Below are 24,673 nucleotides of genomic sequence, written 5' to 3'. Positions count from 1 at the left end.
AAAACATTGCTATGTTAAGGAAATTACTTCCTGTCCCATGTTTGTGCAGCAGGAACTGACACTGAATTTTGGCAAAGGTCTTTTCACGTCTGTCGAGATGGGCATGGACCTCTCTTGCCTGTAACCTGTCGCTACAGAGTGTGGAAGGGGCAGCTGCTTTCCTTACCCTTTGCCCAGAGAGTTGCCCTCTGTGACAGAAGCAGCAGATAATCTCCTTAGCTCACGTGGACGGAGGGGAGTTGTCTCAGCAGAAGACAGAGAGGGTCCCCATGGCGCCTTCCAGCCTGCAGCAGCCACCACTGGAGCCCCCACCTCCCCCCCCAGGCTCCTGACCACTGGGGGGTTGCTCCTCACCGATGAGGCGGAGCAAGGGGCCGTTTTGAGAGGCAGCTTTCTGGGTCTACATCACAACAGAAGTGACCCACGCAAACACATTGTAGACCTGTGGCGGCTGCCCCCCCCAAGCCCTGCCTCTGGACCCTGCTCTTGGCCTCAGTGCAGGGTTGCAGGGAGCCCACGACAGCCACCCACTGTCCCTGGACACTTGTCTTCCGCTCCTCTACATACCGTGCAGTGTTGGGCTCTTTCGTGCATTTCATCCTTTTGGCTAAAAACAGTGAGTCTTTTATTTAAGTGAATAGAAAGGACTTATTTGGACTTTTGCCCAAAACCACAAAGAGAAGGAGTACACTAAGTCCTCTAGAAGGCTGGGACCAGGACCTGCAGATGGGGGTGCCGTGGGGGACACTCTTACTGCCCACCTTTGTAAGTGAATATGCCCAGACTCAGGGAGGTGATTTCATTGGCTAGAAGTCGCCCAGCCAGAAACTGATGGACCTGGAATTCGAACTCAGGAAGTCTAGATCCGCAACACCCCCGAGGTTGACGGCTGTGCTTTCAGTGCCCAGTTCTGTCTTAGTCCATTCCAGCTGCTAAACAAAATGCCTTACACAGTACAGGGTAATTTACAAATGATGGAAATTTTTTTCTCATAGTCCTGGAAGCTGAGAAGTCCAAGATCAAGACGCCAGCAGGTTCGGCTTCTGGTGAGGGCCTGCTCCTCACAGATGGTCCTTCCATGGGGCCCCACGCGGTGGAAGGGCAAACAGGCTCCCGCAGGCCTCATTCATAAGGGCACTAATCCACTCACAAGGGCTCCACCCTCATGACCTAACCACCGCCCAAGGCCGCACCTCCTAATACCAGCACATTGGGACTCGGATTTCAACATGAGTTTTGGAGGGGTACAAACATTGAGACCACAGCAAATACATATATATATTGAACAGATGAATACATTTTGGAAGTTTAATTTTTCCTATGAGTTCTTTCATTTTATTATGATGTTTCAATTTGTTAACATACAGTTATAGCTTTTTCTCAGTTCTAATTAGGCGTATTTCTGTGTCTGTCCCTGCCCTATTTACTTCCTTGGTTAGATTTGCCAGAGTTATGCTCATTTTGCTGTTGGTTTTCAAAGAATTGAGCTGGGACTCCTCCCTGTGCCCCAGGGCCTAGAACAGTGCTTAGCACAGAGTGTTCTGGAAAAGATTTGGAGCTTCACAGAGCATCCAACCAGGATTTTGGTGCGATTAGGCAGGGAAGGAAGATGGGTGGGTGGGGCTCCCGGGATCCCAGGGGCTTCAGGACAAGCAGCATCTCCTGAGAGAGAACTTGCCTCGTGGGAAGAGGGAGGCACATGTGGACCTGTGAAGGAAGGTCAGTGCCATGGTGGCCCAATAGGAAGGTCTTGGGGTGTCTCACTGGTGTCAGAAAGGAGGAACGGGGAGGACAACGTACCCTCCGCTGCAAAAAGCATTGCCAGAGCCCAGGCAGTGGTCAACGCTCCCGTCTTCTTTACTACTCCTGCTCGCCAAGGAGGTGAGAAATGTAGCCTCTGGCCTGGGCACATCGCTGCTCCAGATAAGACGGGGCTGCCTCAGTAAGCAAGAAGGAGCAAAGGATGCTGGGCGGGCAGCTACAGAGCAGCCTCTGCCTCTGTCACCTTGTCAGCTGCCCAGCATTTGCGCATCCTTCCCCTCCTCGAGGGACACAACCCCCAAGTGCCACCAGTTGCCACAGGCAACCCAAAGTGCTGATCTCCGTAACGGACAGCCCTCTCCTTTGGGTATCAGCACAGCTGCTCGTGGGCTGGGGAGCTGCTCACCTGAAAACAACCACCCTCCCCAGCACCTCAGTGTGAAAGGCAGAGAAGGACAGGACAACCCCAATAAATACTCTCAAGAAACCTTCTGACCCGGTGCCATTCATAGCGATGATCAAATCCTGCTTGTCGGAACCAGGATTCCCTTCCCTGGCACCGGAGTAAATTTCAGGTTAAATGGCAGGGTGGGGTCCCCCTCATCCAGTGGCTTGGTGGCCCATGGCACTTTCCCCTTCGTAGTCTCTTCTGAAATGCGGAGTCCCCTTCTCCTTCCAGGGAACTGCACCCTTCCTGTTGGTGCAGTTTGGGGGCCTGAAACCGACCTGGGGGATAATGATCCGGAATCTCCATGTTCATGTTTGGCAATGACGCTATGGAGCTGTAGGCTGGGTCCAAGCCCTCTCCCCGCCCCTGACCTCGGGCCTCTTCCCAGCTCCCCGAGCCCCCAGGGACTAATAAATCTGGCACCACCTTGCATTGTGGTATTGGATTTAACCATGTGATATTGCCATTTTATAGGATGAAATGGTCAAATGACAATTCCATATTTCAATTTCATATGATTCGAACTAGTACAAATGTTAGCTATTCATTTTAAATGAAGAGGGAGTCTTCATTTAAAATCTGATTTTTTTTTTATTTCAGGAAATTATGGTGGCACAAACAGTTTGGTTACATGTTATGACTTTGCCACATCCCAACCATGATTTGAGACGTGCCCTTTTCCCCTACAACGCTTACTGGATTTGACATGAGGAGTAAATGCATGTAAAATATTTACCCAGTGGCTGACACATCACAATCACTCAGTAAATACTGACTATTGATACCGTCACTGAACATGCGACATCAACAAATGTCAGGTATTGTGGAAAGTTTAACAGCAATTGGCAGAAGGTATTTTGGACTCCAAATTGCCCTGGTTAATAATTCCTCCACTGTACCCAGGATTAAATAGTGCAACGTTCAGTGTTATTCTGTCTATCGAGACTGCACAAATCAAACTCTCTTGATCTCAGATTTGGTCACCTTTTTCTAGTTCATTCTGGCTGAACATTAGACTCATTTGGGGCAATTTTTTAAAGTTGAATTAGCATCTTGGGTGAGGATTTGGCATTAGCATGATTCTAACATAGGGCAAGAAGTACAGCTAGGTTGATTCATAGAATCTATGAAATTCTTTTTTCTGATATCAGTGCTGTTAGTGGGCAGAGATCCACTCCTCAGTGTCCAGGAGTGCTCAGCAGGACAGGAGGGGCCAGGCCCTGGCTAAGGTGGAGGTGACTCCTCCCTGGTGCTGAGAGAAGCTCCCCGTGGGAGGCCACCATGGGCTGATGCTGTGGGCGAAGGCAAGGCTATACAGCACTCAGGATGTAAGCACGCCACAACCATCGATCCATTCCATTGCCAAATGACGTTGGGATTATTTATGGTTTGGGGCAATTGCATAAAGCCTGTTATTCTTATCTATTTTTGTAGACATAAGCAATCTCTCTTATATTACTATAGATTCATAGATTTATTTTTTCAAAGTGTTATACTTCTTGGTACTTAAATTATCTTAAATATGGTCAATGGGACCCCCTTAAAGTTGGCTCCTGCATCCTTTTGACAGATTTCCACTGTTCTTCAAACACTTTCTTACTTTTCTTTCTTTCTGACATCATCTTATAATTTTCCTTCCCCAGACCTGGGATCAGCCATTTCTCCAAGAATATCTGGTTCATCTTAGTGAACACTAGTATTTAGATCTGGGCCACTAGATAGACTCCCCGACTTGCTACTGGTGCATTGGCCTTTCAGTAGACAGGGCTAGGAAGGATGGATGGATGGGGGGATTTCATACATGAAATCATGAATTTATAGTGATATTTTCAATTTAAATTTAATGGAATAGAATTTTTTCTTTAGTTTTTACTCATATCTCCTCTTTATAGTGAAAATCTTAGTTCTTAATATTAGTATAATTATATATTTGTTTTATCTTATTAATACAACATTCGTTCTATTTTTTAATCCATGAAATAAATACAATCAGTATCTTGTGATTTCTCACTAACGGAACATGCAATTTTGTGCCCCTAAACTTCTTTCTGCCTCTCCTCACTCTTCCATCTCCTAAACATACCATGGCTTTTAGATTTTCAAAGCTTTTATCATTTATATCTTGTTCTGCAACCACAATTATGTTTTTCATGATTTATTTGTATGTGGATTATGAAAATTAAAAACAAATAAATAGCACTTTTAAAATATGATTATATATTCAGTTGAATCCTGTGAATGAACTTCCTTATATTCAACCTTCTTTTATCTACAAAAATTATGGCAATATAGTTGGGTATTTTTACCAGAGAAACATGTGCATAAAGACAAGAGTATTTTCCTAGGCCATTGAAGATTTGCTGTTTTACTGAGACAAGTCCAAGGTTTAAGGTCAAATAGATTCCCTTTCTTAAATGTCATGAATTGCTTAAGATTATGCTAAGTTTAAGCTTGTTTCATGTTTGTACCATGACTTTCCTTTAGAGCTTTTTGTTTTGTCTGGAGGGTCTGATTGCCTTTCATTTTTCCCAATGGTAGAGGGATCGCTTGCCTGCTAAACTATACTTGTAAGATATTTGAGCTTTTAATTATATTTTTGTCAAGTGTATTAAGGTTTGGGGGGCCTGCTGCCCAGCTGTCATTTAAGGATTTCTGTTCATTATACTCCTGGGTTTATTTCATTGTTTCTTGAAATGTTTCTTGGTTATTTTTTTTCAAATTTTTTTTTCTTGAATATGATCAAATGATAAAATTTGGTGTTCTTTTTTCAGGGAGAGTTCAAGGGTGGTAAATTTACCAAGTCCTTATGAGACTGAAAATATCTGCCTTTCACTCTCAGACCTAGTTGACAGATTTATAAGTAGGCAATACATTTCCCTTAGAACACCAAAGACCTTTCTGCGTCTGATTCCAGTTTTTGCTGACGTTGGCAAGAAGTCTGATGCCAGTTTGATCCTTCTTCCCGGTAACTGTCTCATTTGTTCTCTCTAGAAGCTGTTAGGGTTTTCCTTACACTCTTCCCATCTTTCCTGCTTGCCAGCCTGCGGTTCCTTTCCGTCTGAAGATAGTGTCTTGCTTCAGCCTGTGGGTGCTCTTCTGTACTTTTTGAAAATTGTTCCTTCTTCTCCATTTTCTCTGTTCTTACTTTTTGGAACTTCTCTCAGATGGAGGTCGGTGGTTCTGCATTTCACTCTCCAGTCTACTCCTCTCTTTCCTAATATGTTTTCATCTTCCTGGTACTATTGTTCCACGTCCTGGGGGATTTGCTCTACATTTTCTTCCAGGCCTTATGCTGAATTTGGAGGTTTGAGGGAAATACTGTTTAACTTCCGTGTATGTTTTCATGTTGTCTGCTAACAAGCCAAGAAGTTTTTTGTGCAGATTTTTTTTTCTTTCATGTTTTATGGACATAAGATCATAATGTCTTCTTTGAGTGTTTTTGAAAATGGTAATCAGAATTTTACAGGGCAGACAGCCGAAAGAAAAACTATGGACGCATTAAAAAAAAACCTGCATGAAAGTAGATAAAAGTATCAGGGAGAAGATAATGGAAAATACAATATAACATGGAAATAATTGATATCTCAGAGAATCACTAAGTAGGAAAAATATATAAGTATTTGAAGATATAAATGAAAAAATAATCCCGAAATGAAAGAAAATCTTAGTCTGCATGTAAAAAAGCATATATCACATAAAAAACAAAATAATTGCAAATCTAGACAGAGCTTGGTTAAGAAATTGTATATAAAGGGTAAATACAGAATACTTCAGGTCAAAAACCAAAAAAGATGGGTCACATACCCTACATTCCTACAGCCACTGTAAGTATTACAGACAATAGAGGAATTTCTATGAAAGTGTGGGGGGAAATGAATGTGTCCCCCAAACTAGCATGTACAGCTAAGTTGTTATTAAATTTTAAAAGCAATAAGAAGACATTCTTGAATGTAAGAAAACTCAGAGAATTTAAATACGATATTTTGTAAAAGATAAAAACAATAACAACAAAATTTACTCAGTGATGAAATTCAGAGAGCCTAGAAACGAACAACAGAGCGATGAAATCACAAAGGCACAGTAGAGTTCAGCGTCTGCACCGTTTAGCCACCTTTAATCTGGTCTGGGAGAGCAGAAACCCACTTAACATACAAGTTCCTTTTCCTAAAACAGAAAGAAAAAACAAAGTCAGCATTTTTTAAACCAGTGGCCACACAGTAAAAGATACATCACTGCCCATTTATTTACAAGGCAAAGTCATGACGATGGCATAAAAGTGACACATTGTGCCTTTTACCTTTCTGATGATGAGCACCGTTTCTCGGTGTGAGACCATCTCCTCTCGCTCTGCACGACCGGGAACAACACGCGGAAGGCAGCGAGGAGGTCGGGCTGCGCCTGCGCAGACACCGGCACTGTTAGCTGCTGATTTTTTTTTTTTTTTTTTACTTTTGTCATTGGCCTTCTTCCCAGCATGCATTGTGCCGAAACTCCCCAGGCCCCTGCTGATACTCACACCCGCTTCTGCCTCCCTCTCCACCACTTTCATCGCTGGCGTCAATAAAGGTTCCGCGTTTTCCTGGTCATTACCCGAGGAGCCGTGACGTGATGCAGGAGCGGTGTGTCTGGGCGGCTGGTGTCGACCTGGACCTCCGGACTGCTGCCCAGCTGGGCTCATCCCCTTCCTGTCCCAGCAGTCGTCCTCATCGCCATTTCCCAGGCCACCCTCCCATCGCTGCGCACGCGGCCAGGCCAGAAAGAATAGACCAGGACTTCATGGCCTGGGGAAAGAAAAGGCAAAAAAAGAAGAAGAGAAATGAAATAAGCTGTTAAGGGTTCCTTGGTGGGCATCGAGTTCTTCTAAATACAAAACTAAGTCTAAAGAATTGTGAGAAATTACATGGCACCAATTCTGACAATACGAAAATAACAATAAAATGAAAATTGGAGCAGAGAAGGAAAGGTGAGAATAAATTTTTAAAAAGCAATTTCCTCTTCTTTCTTGGTGTGAAGTTAAGAGAATAACTAGATACTGTTGACAGTGGAATCTTAGGAAATAGCAAGTAGTTTAAACTTATAAATTCAACAACTAGAATAAGCAAATATACATGTACACAATCATATACAAATACTAAACAATGTTTGCTGGTATTTAAATTTTTCTAAAGGAAATTACAAAAAATTGTTAACAATGATGATATCTGAAGAGAGAAAATTTAGGGATGGGGAGCAGAGACATTTGCTTTCGTTGCTGTGTGTTTCTAAACTGATTCTGCACCAGTGTCTAGGTATTACATGCAGATGAATAAATAGAATGTATACACAAACGTATACACACATGCACACACACACACACACACACACACACACACACACACACAAATGCTCCTTGATTTATGATGGGGTATGTTCCCAATAATCCCATCCTAAGTTGAAAATAACTTGAGTTGAAAGTGTGTTTTTGACTTAAGATATTTTCGACTTGTGGGTTTATCCGAACATAACCCCATCATAAGTGCAAGAGCATGGTGAATTGCATATCACTTTTGCACAATGGCGAAGTCAAAAAATTGTAAGTTGATCCATCATAAGTTGAGGACTGCCTGTGTGTGTGTGTGTGTGTGTATGTGTACATGCATATGTACATCAACACACAGCCATGTGTATGCATGCATGTTCCTGTGTGTGTGCATGTGTCTGTCTATGCATGTATCTGTTTGTGTGTCTATGAACCCTCCATTGCTCCTTTTCTGTTTTCTTCCCAGTAAGAATATAAATAAATGTGAGGTATGGTTCATACTACTTTTAGGTAGTTTTAAACTTTCTCTTTGAAACTTATTGGTAACAAACAAACCACTAACTACTATAAAAATAAATTTAAAATAAAGAAGACAAATGACTGGGACCAAGTGTAACAAAATGTTAAAAGTATTTGCCCTTAGGTAGTAAAATTATGAATTATTTTTTCTTTTATCCTTCATGTACATATTTATCTAGATTTTCTACAATTAATTTGTGTAATGAGAGACAAGAGAAACTAAGAGTTAAAATAATGGGCTCTGGACTCAAATTTCATAGTTTTGAAAGCTGAACCTGCCGCTTGCGCAAGTTAATTGCCTCTGTGTGTCTATTTCTCATCTGTAAAATGGGCTTGTGATGAAAGCCACCTCCACGGGGCTGTTGTGAGAATTAAATGAAGTACCACGTGTCTGAGTGTGTGGAACAGCGCTTGGCGCATAAGAAGTGTGCAATGAGTGTCAAATAGAAGATGTGCTTGATGGAAAACTCTTTTTTGGATTGCCTGTTCTTTCAGAATAACTTTTTCGTCTTTTACAAACTGTATTCTGTCTTTTCCCTCCCTCCTTCCCTCTGTCTTTATCCTTCTGGTGCAGTGTCTCCACGGGGTAGCCTTGCCATTTTTCAATCCTGCGCCTGCTTAGTACAGGCGGGGCGGCTTCGACTAGCTCTGCTGTTTGTTATGACACAGTACAGGTAAAATTTCCCATGTTTTTTCCCCACGTAACTTGAGGTCTGTTTTCTTCCCCCCGAGCCACAGTTCTCGGGGCTGGGGTTTCTGTAGATTTGCAAAGGGAAGCTGGGCTGGTGTGCAGCCTTTGAAAAGAGAGCAGGCTGGTCATTCGCCCAGTTTTGCTGAGGGACTTGAGCCGGGGTTCACCCCACCTCCCGCAGCGCGGAGAAACCTTTGCACTTCAGATAACTCCCCTAACCCGGCAGTGGCTTTGCTCGCGTGCAGAGAGCCATCCTGGGGTGGGGGTTCTACCCTCTGACTCGCCGGTCTCTCCCCAGGGGCATCTCACAAGCCCTGAACAATAGAAGGAAGTCTGGGCCAAGCTTATTTTGGTCCCAGGTTAAGAGTGCACAGGAGAGGAAGTGCTCTCCGGTACAGGCATCCCTGCCTCTCCCCGCCGCCTGCCCTCGCTGGGGAGCTGTGCTTCTGAGTTCTCTGTCACTTCGGCTGAGTCCATCTTGCCAGAGAAATTGAGCTCTGGGGTCTACACGCCCTATGGGTCTCCTTTTCCGCCTTCTTCCCATCAAGAAGCCACCGTACTGCCGAGACCGGCTGCTTTCCCTGCTTCCTCAGGCAGGCTGCCCTGACCCACCCACTGCTCCCTCCCGAGCCTCCCCGCTGACCCGAGAAGACCCCTCCACACCCAGGAGCCCACGTCACCTCGGCCTCTGACACGGAAGCCCTTCCCTGCCTCCTGAGAGACAGGCACTGCAAAGCCATTCTGAGCTGCTCCCACCAGACCCTGCGTTGCTTCAGACACTCGTCTTTCCTCTCCTGGAGACTGGCCTGTGTTTCCAGAAAGGGAAATGGAAATACGGAGAGTGAGGCCCCAGGCTGATAGAGGGCCGCGTGCCAGCCAGCCTGCTCCTCCGTCCTCGGAGCCGCGTCTGGTCTGGAGCTGGCCCGGCAGGACCACGCGGAGCGCCCTGCCTCTCCCGGCAGGTGCAGCAAGGCAGACCCAAACCGGGACAGCCACCCCTGCCTTGGCCCCACACCGGGGCAGCAGGTTTCACCTGGTTTTGAGTATTCCTACTACAGACAAATTGCATCCAATTGGTCTTCTTTCATGGGGACTCTCCGAAAAAGAGACTATTTGAAAATAACATAATCACACCACGGGTAAACTTCAAATTAGATTTACTGGGCAGTTAAATTCAGAAACAGCTAATTAGGGGAAGAATTTTCCAGAGTGGGTTATTTTAACTGCCAACCCCACCAGCCACCCATGCCATGCTCAGTGTGCACCACACACGGACCCGCCCACAAGCACAGGCATCAACCTGGGCTCCGGGAGGCCCCTGGGGAGGATGGGCCAGGGTAGCAGCGCTCACGTGTGGTCTTGGGCCCTATGTCTGCAGCCCCCACATTGCAGTTCCAATCCTGTTATTCTATCGCTGGGCTTCCTGCCTTCCCTGCAATCCCTTTCACAAATGTGCTTTCTCCTGGCTACGATTTCTGTCCCCTGGTCATAGCAAGTGCTACGACCTCCTCCACGCTGGAGCCCCCCTCTCTCTTGCTCTGCCAGCACTGCCCCAAGGGAAAGGGGACCCTATTTATCAAGTGTCCACGATGTCCCAGGTACATCTGATACATTATTTTGTATAATTGCATTTCATCTCCATGACAATTCTAAGAGGCAAACATCATGTCCACTTTCTAGATGAGAGCGGTTCAGAGGAACGCCTGGCTGCACTAGAACCAGACAGAGGTGCCTGGCCCGAGGGCGGGGCACCAACGCTTCCAGGACGCCTAGTTCTCTTTGCCTCTCGCGCTGCAGCTCCTCGCTGCTCTCCAGGGCCCCGCACTGCACCCCTGGGCTTTCTGCATGTGGCTCTGACAGGCTGGCTCCTTGTCCTGGTAGAAATGGTTATTTACGTCCCTTAGGGAAGTGCTGTATATAGGTCACAGAAGTGGATCCCTGAGTGACATCAGAAAGCCCAGCCACGTGGGACCAAAATACGTCCTCCTCTGCAAAACCTTCTACGCCTTTAACCTGCCTGCCTCCCTGTGACCCGTGAGAGCCCAGGGGTTCTCCGGCACTTTCCTCCAGGGCCTCCTTGGTAGTCAAGGTGACATATAACACACGCACACAAGTTCCTGGGCCTCAGCCGTTTCCACAGTGCTAATGAAAACGCCACAACCTTCTCTCATGCAGGGAATAAAGAAGTCCAGCTGACAATCCTATAATAGTGACAACTTTGGGAATAACCTTGGTTCCCTGACCCCCCCTTAAGAAGCATTCAGAAAGCTGCCCCAGTGGGAGGCAGGCAGCTGACACTGACCTCTCCAAACTCTCACCAGGGGAGAGAAGGAATCCCCATAACGGTAATGAAGTGTTACTGAGAAGGGAAGTGGCAGGAAAAAATAAATAAATAAGCACTACAGGAACAGGCCAGGGTCCCTGCGGGGCAGGGGGTCCTGGCGGATGTCGGTGGCGGGGTCTGTGGGATGGGTACGGCTGTGCACGTGGATGCACATGGAACATCTCCGTGTGTTCTCGTGGTGCAATCCACTCTGACCTTATGGAGCTGGTGTTACTACCCTGATCTTGCAGGAAAGAAGCTCAGGGCTCACCAGGATGACGAGAGATGCACAGATTTACTCTACCACCTATTAACCCAAGCAGATTAGAAAATCAGAGTGAATAGAAAATGCACGTTCTATAGAAAACTTGGAAATGCGTTTTCTTTAAAACGTTTTGTATGCGCCGAGCGTGCACACGATGTGACCGCACTGCGTGTCAGAGGACTCCCATTTGACCTAATCAATGTGATCCTGTTGCCATAAGGGAATTAAATTGACCAATAGTCCGTGGAGATCTGCAAACAGCCCGCGTCTGCCAGGAGCTTTGCGACATGAGCAAGTGTGAGAATCGCTGGCTGACAGGATCCCGCCCCAGCTCCTTCACTGCATGTGCAAACGCCCTCCCCAGCACCCGGCCTTGGCCCGAGGCAGAAGAGGGGAAGGGTCTTCTAGAAAGCCCGAAGAGCGTGTATAAAGTATGAAAATCACGCAAGGGCACAGTGTGTTCTCAGAGTGGGGCAGAGTTCAGTGTGATGGGGCTTGGGCTGTAAGGTCAGGAGGGCAGAGCGGGGAAGGAGGCCTCAGGCCAGAGCAGAGCAGAGGGCCTAGCTTACTGGGACGGGGACGGGGTCTCCTCCCAGGACAGGCAGGAGCCCACGGCAGAGACAGCGCACAGGGAGATGTGTGAGCGGATGTCCACCTAGAGGGACCTTGCTGGCCGCTCCATGGGGGCTGCATTTAGTGGAGACAGCAGAGGCCAAAAAGGCAGAAGCAGCCCTGGAGGGAGGTGGTGAGAAATAGGGAGGAAGGAGAGGCAGAGGCTGCGAGGAGAGGCCACCAAGGAAGTCCTGGTGGACGTCTGTGTTGGCTGGGCGGGGATCCAGGAGGACCCTAAGCACTGTGATGGGAGGTGGCCCTGTTGAGGAAGCATGGAGAGGAAGGGGTGGGCTCCACTCGGTTTCTAGGGCAACCATGAGGACACTTTACCATGGCCGTGTCGTGCCCCTACCCGGACCCCACCCCAAATGCACAGGAACAATGTGACTTTGCTAACAGAAAGGGGGAAGGCTGGCCTTCCACATGGTGCCATCTCACCCAGGGCCCTCTGCTCTCGCAGCCCTTCCTTCTCCCTGCCTCTGCCCCGCTGTGGGGCGGCGCGCGCAGCGCAGGGAAGCTGGGTGGCAAGCCGCGGGCCCCATGCCTGGCTGCCCCGGGCCCCGTCATCCGGTTCCCTCACCGCCTGCTCTCCTGCCCCTCTCCCGTTTCAGTGACGGGCCTTTCCTTCCCTCCGCACAGCCGGCTCCCGAGGTCCAATAGAGCTTCTCGGAGAGAACCCTCCTGTTGAGCCACTCGAGAGGAGCGGCAGCCTTTGAGGGCGTGCAGGGCCCGCTGGGCCTTTCTTCCCGAACAGCAGCGGGCGAGGTGCTTGGCAGAGCCGCAGCCTGCGCTAGAGCGGAGCCGGCGCCCTGCCAGTGCGCGGTCCGGCGTCAGAACCACGTCCAGTGCGCTTTCCAGGCAAGACGCGGTGCCTATGGAGGCGTCTGCTCTCGGGCCCCCTGTGGGCTGGAGCAAGGGAGGACCCGGCGTGTCTGGGTCTGGACATGCGTGTGGTTGGGACCCAGCCATAATGGCCGAGGGGCCGGGCAGAGAACACAGGACATGGAAAGGAGCCGCGACCAACTCCTGCCCACCTCATGAGGCGAGGAACGTGCTTCACGGTCACACAGAAGCGGGGGTCGCAGACGCTGCGACAGGGCCTTGGGCCTCCCGCACGCAGCACGGCTGGCGAAGTGAGTGTCCCAGCCCGCCTGCAGGGACACCTGAGAGCGTCACAGGGCCGCCGAAGGAGCCGCGCCAGGCGCCTAGCAGGTGCTCCTGCCCCTCCTAAGGCCTTGCTCACCTGACCCCTGAAGCTGAGACCTGCCCTCTTCCCTCAGCCGAGACCCTCCCTTGCCAGGGCTGTGAGCACTCATGAGTGCTCCCCTCGGGTGCCCGGCAGGGCCTCCCAGTCCCGCAGCACAGTGCTCCAGGGAGATGACCTCAATCAGTGACCTCGGTCAGCGACGCCAGTCAGTGACCCCTATGAGTCAGGCTTGCCTAAGGACCTCCTCTCACCTCGGTTTCCTGCCCTTTCCACCACATGTCACCAACTCCAGCCCACCTCAGAGACGCCAAACCTCACAGAAGACCACACATGACACCTTATTAGTCATTTACATCTCAGTGTGCATTAGGTAGCTAGCCCCTGTTCTCAGAGCGTTTATTCATTCGATAAACACTTACTAATCCACGCTCCGCACCAGGCGCTGTGCTGGCAGATAGAGTGGAATGAAGACGAGCCAGCCGCACCCCTGCTCCCGCCTCTAGGCGGAGAGAGGGGCCCTGCAGCGGAAGCTCTAGGCGCAAGTCACCGTGGAGGCGCTGATGGCTGCCAGGGGGTCAGATGGACCAGGGGAACGTCACCAGGAAGGTGACGTGGGATCAGTCCCGGGAGGGTAGATAGGTTTTGTAGGCAGAAGAAGGAAACACCAAGGAGATTGGAAGAGTGTGGACAAAAGCAGGGAGTAGGAATGTGCCAGGCTCTGAGAAACAGCTAGATGCCCACATGAGAGAGAAAGGGGAGATGCTCTTGGGCACGGGTGGCAAATGGCCTGGAATGCTAAGCTAAGCTGGGACTCGACCACGGGGGACAGGGGAGGGCATGTGTGGTGGGGCAGGACAGAGCACCTGAGCAGGCGGCCATGTGAGTGGGCATGCCAAGCCGGGAGGCAGCGGGCGGCTCTCATGACACCCCTGCAGCTTGTCCCAGGCAGCCAGGCAGGATAGGGGGAGCCAGGGAGTTTCTTCGGGACAGACTGGGCCAGGGGCTCTGGAGACCACCCTCCAGCACAGACACCACCCGTCATCTGCTCCGACCCTTTGTCTCTGCCATGTCCCAGAGCAGCCCCGTTAAGGAAAAGGTGAGTGGAGCCGCACTTTGTTTCTGTTTTGTCTTCCCTGCTTTAACCACCGAAACTCATTTGGAAATGGCCCAGCCCACGGCAAGGATGAGGAAGACACGCTTGCGTTCTGGGCCATGGTTTCTGATCGCATGTTGTGCCCGAGGCCCAGTAGCGCCCAGCATGCCTGCTGTGCTGCCCGTGGGTCCCCTCCAGCCGGGAAGGGCACCTCTAGCCGGGGCAGGCCCAGCGCCCCACCGCGGAAGCCCTCTGCTCTTCACGCTCCACTGGGATTTCTCAATGACTTTGACGTCTTCTCAGAAATCCTATTTGGCATCAAAGTTACAGAAGATTGTTCTCCTCAGGCACTGCAGAGATGTTCAAAGTTTGCCTCCCAGAGATGACCGGAATTTGCTTGAAGTGTTAAGAAAAAAGTAAAATAAAATAAAACACAAAGCATAATAATACCACTATTGTCCTTGACTCTCAAGTGCAAAAATTAAAATCCTCAGACATAAAGCAACTTTGAAAAATCTCATTGAAATTTATTCTCTTTAGAACTGAAGCCAAAAATTAAAAAATTTCCTCCCCAAGAGGGTACTGGTCAGCTCAGAATGAAAGAGCAAGGCACAGACATGAGAGGAGGGTACCAAGGTCCCGAGGCCACTCCAGCCTCTCAACACCCAGTCCAGGACGTCGCAGACTTTAACATGGGCGGAGATTGGAGCCCCATAAATGAATAAAATCTGTCATGCAATGTCAAGTGGAGGACAGTGCCATGAAGAAGAGATTAAAGTGTGAAAATGTTGGGGGTTTGCCAGTGAGGGGTCAGGGAGGACCCCTCGAGGAAATGCTGTCAGAGAGGAATGCTACAGGACAGGAAGAAATGAGTGGTGCAAAAAGAAGGCGGGGGCAGGTGGAATGTGGGACTGAGGAAGGAGATGAGGTTGAGGAAGGCAGAGCCCAGGGCATTCAGGGCAAGAGTCTCTGTGAAGGGCCAGGTAGGGAATATTGAAGTTTTTGGCCATATGGTGTCTGTTGTAACTACTCAGCTCTGCTGGTGCCCCATGAAAGCAGCCACAGGTGGTATGTAAGTGAATGGGTGGGGCCGTGTTCCAATAAAACTTTATTGACAAAGACAGGCTGGATTTGACTAGAGGGCCAGAGTTTGCTGACTCTTGTTTTGAAGCCTTGTAGGCCAGGGTGAGGACTTTTTACTGTTATCGTTAATGGGATGGAAGCTATTGGAGGGTTTTAAGCCTAAGAGTAGAGTGATGTGAGTTACACTGTAGAAGATTATTCTGGCTGTTGCATGGAGAAGGGATTGAAGGACAAGGGCAGAAGCAGGAAGCAGGGAGACCAGCTTGAGACTGTTGAAGTCCTTTGGGCAAAAGAGGAAGGAGACTGGCTCTCAAGTGGCTGTGGCAGGAATTCAAGCTGCTCACTGTGCCCCTGGGGCTCTCTGTTGGTCCATGACAGAACTGCACTTCCCACCCCATGAATTTTGATGTGACCACGGGATTAGCTTCAGCCGATGAAATGTGAGCAGTAGGAACCTCTAAGAGCTAATGCACAATTTGCCCTTTCTTTTCCCTACCTTGTTGACATTTCTAGAAACTCTGCCAAGGAGGGGATAACATGGAGCGGAAGCCCCCCACGGACCTGCAATGCATGTGTAGCAAAAGCATGGAATACACTTTTGCCATTTTAATCCACTGAGAGTTGGGAGTCGTCTGTCATTCTGTCGTGACTGCTTCGTGGCAGGTTGGGTGTGCTGAGGGTGGCTTGTCAAGGTAAAGCTGACGGGACTTGCTTAGGAAGTACTTGCAGGGTGTTTGAGAACAAGAGAAACAGAGGACGCCTCCTAGGGAATCTGGCCTGAACAACGTATTCACCTGGGTGAACAACGGCTCTGATTAATGAGAAGCGGAAGTTGGGGGAGGAGCTTACTAGTGGCTCATCACACACCAGCTACGTAATGGGGCAGCTTGACTAGATTCTCCAGCAAGTCTGTCCGATGAGCATACAACAGTATCTGATTCTTAAAGCTATCAGGAACCCTCAAGGATATAATTTATGCAAAGTGCTTAGCCCAGATCCTAGTGCCAGGGAGCTAATTATTGTCATCCCCCCTATTGTTGTCATTATTATTATCATCATTATTATCAATATCTTAAGAGGTTACTTGTTTTGAGTCAATCCCCTGTGCTTGGTCAGTTCCAGGTACCCTGAGAAGTCAACTTTCTGGACCTGCAGAGCTGGTCCTGGCCTGGCGTGGTCCTCCCTCCAGCCGTCCGCTGGCCCAGACGCCAGCCAGCCCTGAGTGAGCTCTCCCCCACCGCCCAGTGAGCTCTGCCCCCCGCTAAGCTTCACAAGGGGCTCGAGGCTCACCCAAAGGGAACCCCACCCGCTTCCACCTGCTTTGCCCAACTCTAGGCGTCCTGAGCTGACTAGCGTGGGGCTCTTATTTCCACTGAGAATCCAGAGCAAGAAGACACCCTGGTTGGCATGACTCTGGCTCTGCCTTCTCTCCTTTCTGGATGTGCCCTTGCCTGGGGGGAAAGTGTAATCACAGCGGGAGTTCTAGAAAGTTCTGGAACAGTATCACAAGTCAGTTACATCTACCTGATCATTAAAAGGACTGAAAACAGGCTGAATTAAGTGGCTATTTTTCCAAGGTCAGGATGCCACACTTGAGGGGTTGTGTAGTCCCCACCCCTTCAGGACCAAGTCCCTGACCCACAGCTGCTGGCAGTGTGCAGCCGGGGTGATGGGCACACACCCGTATGTCCAGGCCACTTTCAACGGGGCTCAGTTCAGGGGTACAAAGACCTGGTCCCCCCACCTCGGTTCAGGACTATGCCACAGGGCGTGCCTGCGCTTGTGCTCCCGTGTGATTGGCTGAGGCACCTGTCCCACCGTCCTTTGGCCCAGCTCCCCTGTCTGCCCAGGCTGCCTGCAGCGCCGCGCACCTGCCACTCTGGACAGCGCTCCCCAGGAATTTCCTGCACTCAGATCTCAGGTTCAGAACTGCTTTCCAGAAAACTCTGGCCACAACAGGCCGGTTGCAGTTACACAGGCCGAGGACCTAGGTCAGAATGGCCTGAGGCATTTTGTCCCATAGGGAGGGGAGTCAGGTCTCTTATCCCTTAAAAACAAACATATTTAGAGGAGAAGAGAGAAATCCTTAGGGTTACCCTGACCACTACATGCAATTCTTGCCTAGTAGGTACTGACGTCTTGAGAAAGTTCAGTGTCTGGGGCCACCAGGTGAGGGCCTGTCCCATACTGCAGGGAGGTCACAAGTCCCAGGTCCCCTGTGCAGGCCTTTGGCCCCATAAAGTCCTCCTGAAACGTTCCCTCTCTACCCCTTGGTCCTTATCCTAGCACGAAAACATGCTTCCCAAACTTGCTGTCGCAGTCGAAAGTCTTCCTGCTCGTGGAGGCTGCGGCATCAGCAGGTGCAGGGTGAGAATGCGTGCCTTCCTTGAAACATCTGAGAGGGATTTAGACAGGATGCGTGTGCAGCTCTTGAAATTATGTGCAAAATTATAACACTTTTCTTTTGGAGAGACAGAGAGTGTTAATTGCTTTTATCAGATTCTCAAAGGCCTATGACCCAAAATAGATGAAGACCCATGGTTGCCCCAGGGAAATCGCTGAGCTGCTGAGCCACCCAGCTCCTGGAACAGAAGAGAGGGCCAGCCACCTCAGCCTCCAGCAGACTGGCCATAGGGCTGCTAGGCACCTGCAGTGCGCTGTGAGTATTTAAAATGCACGACATCTTTTGGAGAGTTATACATAAACTGCACACACATGACACTTCATAATGCATGGCGCTTGCCCTCCTGGTGCGTGCCCCAAACATGCCACAGGCTATTCACACCCACCCCGACAGCTCCACAAGACAGGACTGATGGCCCGCATTCTTCCTGGTGAAGAGTCTGTGGCTCTGGGGGGCTGAAGTGACATGCCCAAGGTGACACATCCAGGGGTGACAGAGCCCGGATCAGAGCACCCTCGGGACAGTCAGAGGCCAGCTCTGGTCCTTGGAGAGGAGGGAGTGAGCTGAGGGAAGACAGGCTGGTGTTCGGGTCCAGCTGAAGCTTCCTGGCTGCTTACCTGGAGCCAGTGGCTTCAACTCCTTATGGCACAATGAAGGGCCTGCTGCCCAATTAAACCAGCCAGTGTCTGTAAAGGGCAGGGGCAGGACATGGGCCCCAGAGATGGGAGCGGGGGATGCCCCGCCTTGGCCAGGCTGCCTCCAGCCCCGCGGATCCTTGAACTCCTGCTGTGTGCAGAGGCAGGGCTGCCTCCCTCCATAGCTGTTCTCGCCAGCCTGTCATTCTCTACAAAGGCTCCGGGGAAAGCCCACTGCTCTGTGCCAGGCGGTATTTTCCAAAGATAACCACAGTATCGCCCATCCCACATGCTCTTCTGTAATATGACCTCCCACTCTCCATGGGGAGGCAAGTGACAGTGGGTGACTCCCCCAGGCAGGTCAGAGGGCCAGGTGGCTTCCACCTGGTTCTCTTGGGACGCTGGCTTCCTGGGTGCTCTGCGTCAGGATGCTCCCTCCGGAACACCATCCACCGTGCTGGGAGAAGCTCAGACCCCTGGAGAGGTAGTCTGGTTGACAATCCCGCTAAGTCCAGCCTTGTGGTCAGCCCAGCCCAGGTGCTGCCATGGGGGTGAAGAAGCCTCTGGCGGAGTCCAGTCGCAAGCCCTTCAATTTATGCACAGTTTCTTCGTCTTCCCGCTGAAGTCCCAGACATCATGGAGCAGAGACAAGCCAGTCCCACTATTCCATGTCCAATGCCTGACCTGCAGAATCTGAGAGAGTGTAAAATGTCTGTCGATTTGTGCCACTAAGTATGAGGTGCTTTGTCACAGGAGGGGAGCATAGAGTGTTCGGTAGCCCCATCTGGAGAGTGCTCCCTCCCCTGCTCTCCTCTTCCCCATCCCTCTGAAAGTTGGTGGTGAATCCAGACATGGTCCCTCCTCTCCACCTTTGTGGTGGCTCCAGGAAGCTCCAAAGCCAAGCCATGAGGTGCTCACATGGTCAGATGGAAATTCAATGTGGGGTGGTCCAAGACCCCAGACACCAAGGCAGACCAGGCTGCACAACCTCAGAGGCTGCTGTCCCCAAGCCCCGTCCCGTCAGGAGCTGCAGGGACTGTTCCCAGCCAACCTGTGTGTGGCATGTAAGAAGAGAGCCCACCCTGTAGACTGGCTCCTACTGCGCCATGTCCCAGCTCTAAAACCCTCCTGCACTGAGGGGAAGGAGGCACAGGGCACCCTCCATCCCTCCTTTTCCTTCCCTCTGGACCCCCGGCCTTTGGAACATGAGGCCCAGGGTGAAGAGGGCAGGAGGGACCTGCAGGAACCTCCCAGGAAGGGGAGGTGTGTTCAAATACAAAGACTGCCAAGCCCAGCAAAGTCACCTGCCCTGTCTGAGTACTTCTCCTCAGGTAGGGCCTGGCAAGGGGGGCCCAGTCCTGAGAGGTCCAGGAGCTACCGCAGGAAGATTTGTAAATGAGCCGGATATGAGATGACATTGTGGTGTTATGATTTTCTTAGGTGTGATGATGTTGTGGTTATATTGGGAAAATGTCCTTACTTCTAGAAACTGCAAACTGAGGTGTCTGGGCGTGAAGACGTCATATGCACAACTTTCAACAGTCCAGCAAAAATAGACAGACAGATGTGTACATAAATATGGCCAAATGCAAATAATTGTTGACTCTGGGTCTAGAGACTTCCAGTTTTTATTGTACTATCCTCTTAACTTTGTGTGTGTTTGAAATGTTTATAAGAATGGTGAGAGAAAAACCAAACACATCTAAAGTTGGTGGGTAGCACATCGTCATGTCTCCTGGAGACTCCAGTGTCATCGCAGCCTGGCTTGGAACAGGAAGAGGAAAGCAGAGGACATGAAGGCAGACTGTGGCAAGGCCCAGAACATAAATATTTTGAGTGGATGATTGAAAGAAAATTCCCCTGTGTTCGTGGTTCTGTGTGTGTGTTTGCAAATCTGAAGTAATTTGGAATAGCTGACAAAAGCTTATGAAAACTAAAGCTCCTCACACATTATTACCCCAAACCAGGGGGAGACTTCTCCTCCTATGCCCCCCAGGATTTAGAAGCTCCCTCTCCCCTCCCTCCCCACCACCTCTCCCTCCCCCTGGGCAAATGAAGAGTCCAACCTGGATTTATCCATTGGTGCTTGACCCAGTGAATTTAATAAGATATATTTGAATGTTAATCATGCTGCTAGAGGCAGTTACTAGCATTTGTCTATAGTCATTTCAGTGATTTGAATTTCCATGAATGCTGAGTGGTTACGAAGCACAATAGGAGATACGTGTAGACGAAGGCTGCCACGTCTGCAGGTCGTAAGGCAGTGACTTTACGAGGAGAGAGAAATCCAAAAAGACTGGGTTGAAAGACCAGAGAGAGCAGGTCTGTGAGAGCCCGCGTGCAGTCGCGTGAAGGACAGGGTAGCCGGTTGCACACGCGTGTCAGTGTCACACACACACGGGGGGCGGTGGTCTCCCCAGTAATTAGCTGCTTCAGGCTCTCGTTGGTTCTGGGTTTCCCTAAGTTATGGAGAAAATATATCTCTTGGTTCACATTTTCTCTGTCATATTTTGTGACACTGTCAGTGGGAACTCTAGCAGCTGTCCTGGATCTGGGTGCATGGTGGGAGGGTGGAATGGGGGTCTCCAGAGAACGGAGAACACATTGTAAGGTGCACGTAATGTTTCCAGTTACTGCTTTGCCGTGCTAGTGCATCACTTCACGTGCTGCACGATGACTTTCATGGTTGTATTGCCGCTATTATTGCGCATGCAAATAAATGACCATGCAGAAATGAAATTTCGCAGTGTATGAATCTGTTAAAAAATCACAAATTGTCATTGAATAAGTTATCCTAAACGTTCCTTCCAAATATCTCACTGTTGTAAAACATATCTGTGGTTTTTAAATCAAGATGCATCAAAATCTAAATGTAATAGCTAAAATCATTGAATTCTTAGAACATGTATCCATAAATCTTCATGAACTTGGATTTGGCAAAGGATTTTTAGATATGACATGAAAGGCACAAGCAACAAAAGAAAGTAGATAAATTATAATTCATTAAAGTGAAAAACTTGATGGTATCCTTTGATAAATCAACATGAAAAATCAACCCACAGCACAGGAGAAAATGTTTGCAAATCATATAGCTTATAAGGGACTTATATCTAGAATATAAAAAGAATAATATATAATACTAAAAAGACAAATAACCCAATTTTAAAATGGGCAAAGGATCTGAATAGATCTTCTTTCCAAAGAAGATACACGCATGTCCAATAAGCATGTGAAAGGATGCTCAACCTTATTGACCACCAGGGAAATGCAAATCAAAGCCACAATGACATACTACTTTACATCTCTAGGACAAATAGAGTCAAAAGGACAGATAATAACAAGTGTTTGCAAAAATGCAACCTTCATACACTGCTGGTAGGATTGTGAAATGATGCCACTGCTTTTGAGAAGAGTCTAGAAGTTCCTCAGAAAGTTAAACATATAGTTACCATACAGCCCGGCAGTCCAGTCCTAGGTACATACTCAAGAAAATTGACATATGTCCACCAAAAAAAAAACTTGTATGTGAATGTTAATAGCAACAATATTCATAATAGTAAAAAAGTGGGAAAAGCCTCATCAACTGATGAATGTATACACTATATGTGGTACATCCATACAATGGAATAGTATTCAGCCATAAAAAGGAATGGAAAACTGATTCATGCTACAAAGATGAACCTTAAAAACACCATGCTAAGGGAAGGAAGCCAGACACAAAGCCCTATATATTGTCTGGTTTAATTCTGGGAAATACCCAGCATGGACAAATCTACAGAAACAGAGAGTAGGTCAGTGGTTTTCTGCAACTGGGGGGTTGGGGAATTATAGCTAAGGGTGCAGGGTTTCTTTTGGGGGTGATAAATATCTTCTAAACTTGGCTGTGTTGATGGTTGCACAATACTGGATATACAAAAACCCACTGACTTGTACATTTTAAGTGAATAAATTATATAAGATGTGAGTCATATCATAAAAAGCCGCCTTTTTAAAAAGATAACTGTGGCTTTCCTTGACAAGCATGTTGCTCTATCCCTCCAGCAGCCCTACTACAGGGTTTAGTGCTCAAGAACTGCCTGGCACCACGCTCCGACCTCCGCACGCCCTCGCCACTCCCAGCCCTTACAGCGTCCTCTGGTGTGACTGCTTTCGTGTTGGTTCACTGTGCTTCCTGGAAACCAAGTCGAGCCTCCTCAAGTCCCCGCCCCAGCCCGCAGCAGCCGCGTACTATGACAGGGTGTGAGTCTGCCTCCAGGCTGGGGCTTGCCAGTTGCCCCAGGACACGTCTGACCCCAAGGTGTCAGAGGAGCCTGTCTGGGGCCCACTCACACTGCTCCAGCCATGTGCTCTGCACAAGGTCATATGTCCATGCTCAAGGTCACACGCTCAGGCCCTTAATGCTGGCAAAGCAGAGGTGGGTCTGCATCCCATTCAGCAGACAGGTTCGTCCCTGCTCAGCCCACAGAGCGCACAATGGCACAGGGCCTCCACGTTCCCAAGCTTTGCTTCAACAGAGAGCAGCAGGCATGACATCCTTCCTTCCACTTCTACTTAAGCACTGTCCACCCCATTGGTCCCCTTAGAAGTTAGCACAGGCCTGTTGTGAGTTGACTTGTCGCCCTATAGTTCCAGACAGGTGGCAGCTGAAATTCATTCTCCATCTTACCAATCATAGCATGTTCCCCATCTCTTGGAAATGGTTGGCATTAGCTGGTTCATCGCCCCTTCATTTTCCAAGAAAACTAACATCCAAGTTCTTCTATGTCCTGTTGAGAGGCTCCTTGCTGGGGCCGATGAGAGCCTTGCTTGAGGTTATCACGTGGTTAAACTATCACCAGTGACCAGCTGATTCCTCCTGAGAACATGGGCAACAGAAATGGATTTATAAAAGTAAACAATGCCTTCCCAAACCCCATATATCAATGTCACACATCAATCCTCCCAATAACCTCCCCCAGGCTTCTGGGATGTTGAAAGGAGTTCTCGGAAGAAACAATGTTTTCCCCCTTTTCTTTTATATGGAAAATCAAAATCAAAGCAACACTCTAATTAGCCCTTTGAAGAAAGGGAACAGTGGCTCACAATTTTAGCCTGTGCTTTCCACACAAAAGTGGGAAAACCTTTTCTCCCTGGCCTTCCCTTCCACGTCATGTCCAGGGTGCACACGGCACTACACCTGGGGATGGAGCTCTGTGCTGCAGAGGAGGGGCTTTCGGGGGGTCCAGACCGGGGGGACACTCAGTCCCTTGTTCTAAAGGGAAAGAGTGGTAAAAAGTGTAAAGTCTGCAGAAGAGGGGACAGGCACTGGAAGAGCTCATAGGGACCCTGGCCAGCTTTGTGAACGGCGGCATATCTGGCTGCAGTAGGGGTTGGAGTCACAGTGGGTGCAGGTTAAGAAGCAGGCAGTGGTGTGGAAATAAGAGCAGAACGTGGAGGTGTTTCTAATTATTGCTTTTTGGTCTCTGCCTTCTATTACTTTGTCTGTGAAAGGGGAGAAAGCAAGATCAGATTGACAGCCCAAGAGAGCTCTCAGTATGCAGGGAGGTGTAGGTGCAGAAATCTAATTCTTGGCTGGGGAGGAGGCCCCAGAAAGGGTGGAAACTGCCCAGAAAGCGAGTGCAGTGGGCTCACCGCCAACAAGAGGAGGCGCGTGTCCCTCAGAGACTACAGGCCAGCTGAGGGGCAAAGGTGGAAACTCTCTGCGGTCCAGGAAGGAGTAGCAAGTTTTTGACGCTCCATGTGATGGATATAAAGTCTAAGCAGTTGTCACGTTCAGTCACCTTGGGCAAACTCTTTCCACTTCACACTGAATTCTTGGACCTTCCCATGATCTCGCCCAGAGAGAGAAAGAAGAAGAAAAGAAATCGCTTTCACAACAAATATTACAAAGAACTAATATTCTTAATATATAATCTCTATAAATTAGTAAGAAAGAAATCTTCTAGGAAAGCAAGAATAAAAACAAGAGGACTTCTGGCTTCAGCTCCAAAACGTAAAGAGTTTGGAAATCACCACTTTATCCTCACCACAAGAAAAAGCTGGAAAACTGAAGATCAACAACTTTTCTTGGACCCATCAGAGAACCGAGGTCACAGGGCAAACCACCACCTGGGAATCCGGGGAGCGGGGCAAGTCTAGAGGTGCGGCGAGGTGAGCCAGAGGCTGGTGGGAACACTGGGCGGTAGTTTTGAGGAATTGCTGGAGGTGGAGTGTGGATAGAGCAACCATGAGAAGCCCCAGGGGGCTGCAGTCTTGGAGGCCTTGCTTTCGTGGGCTTCACCTTTGGGAACCCCACTAGGTTATCATGCTGAAGATCTAAGAAAGATCCCCTTG

The sequence above is a fragment of the Propithecus coquereli genome, unplaced genomic scaffold, assembly GCF_000956105.1.
Source record: "Propithecus coquereli isolate 6110/MARCELLA unplaced genomic scaffold, Pcoq_1.0 Scaffold351, whole genome shotgun sequence".
Taxonomy (NCBI): Eukaryota; Metazoa; Chordata; class Mammalia; order Primates; family Indriidae; genus Propithecus; species Propithecus coquereli.
Note: the sequence above shows the minus strand (reverse complement) of the source record.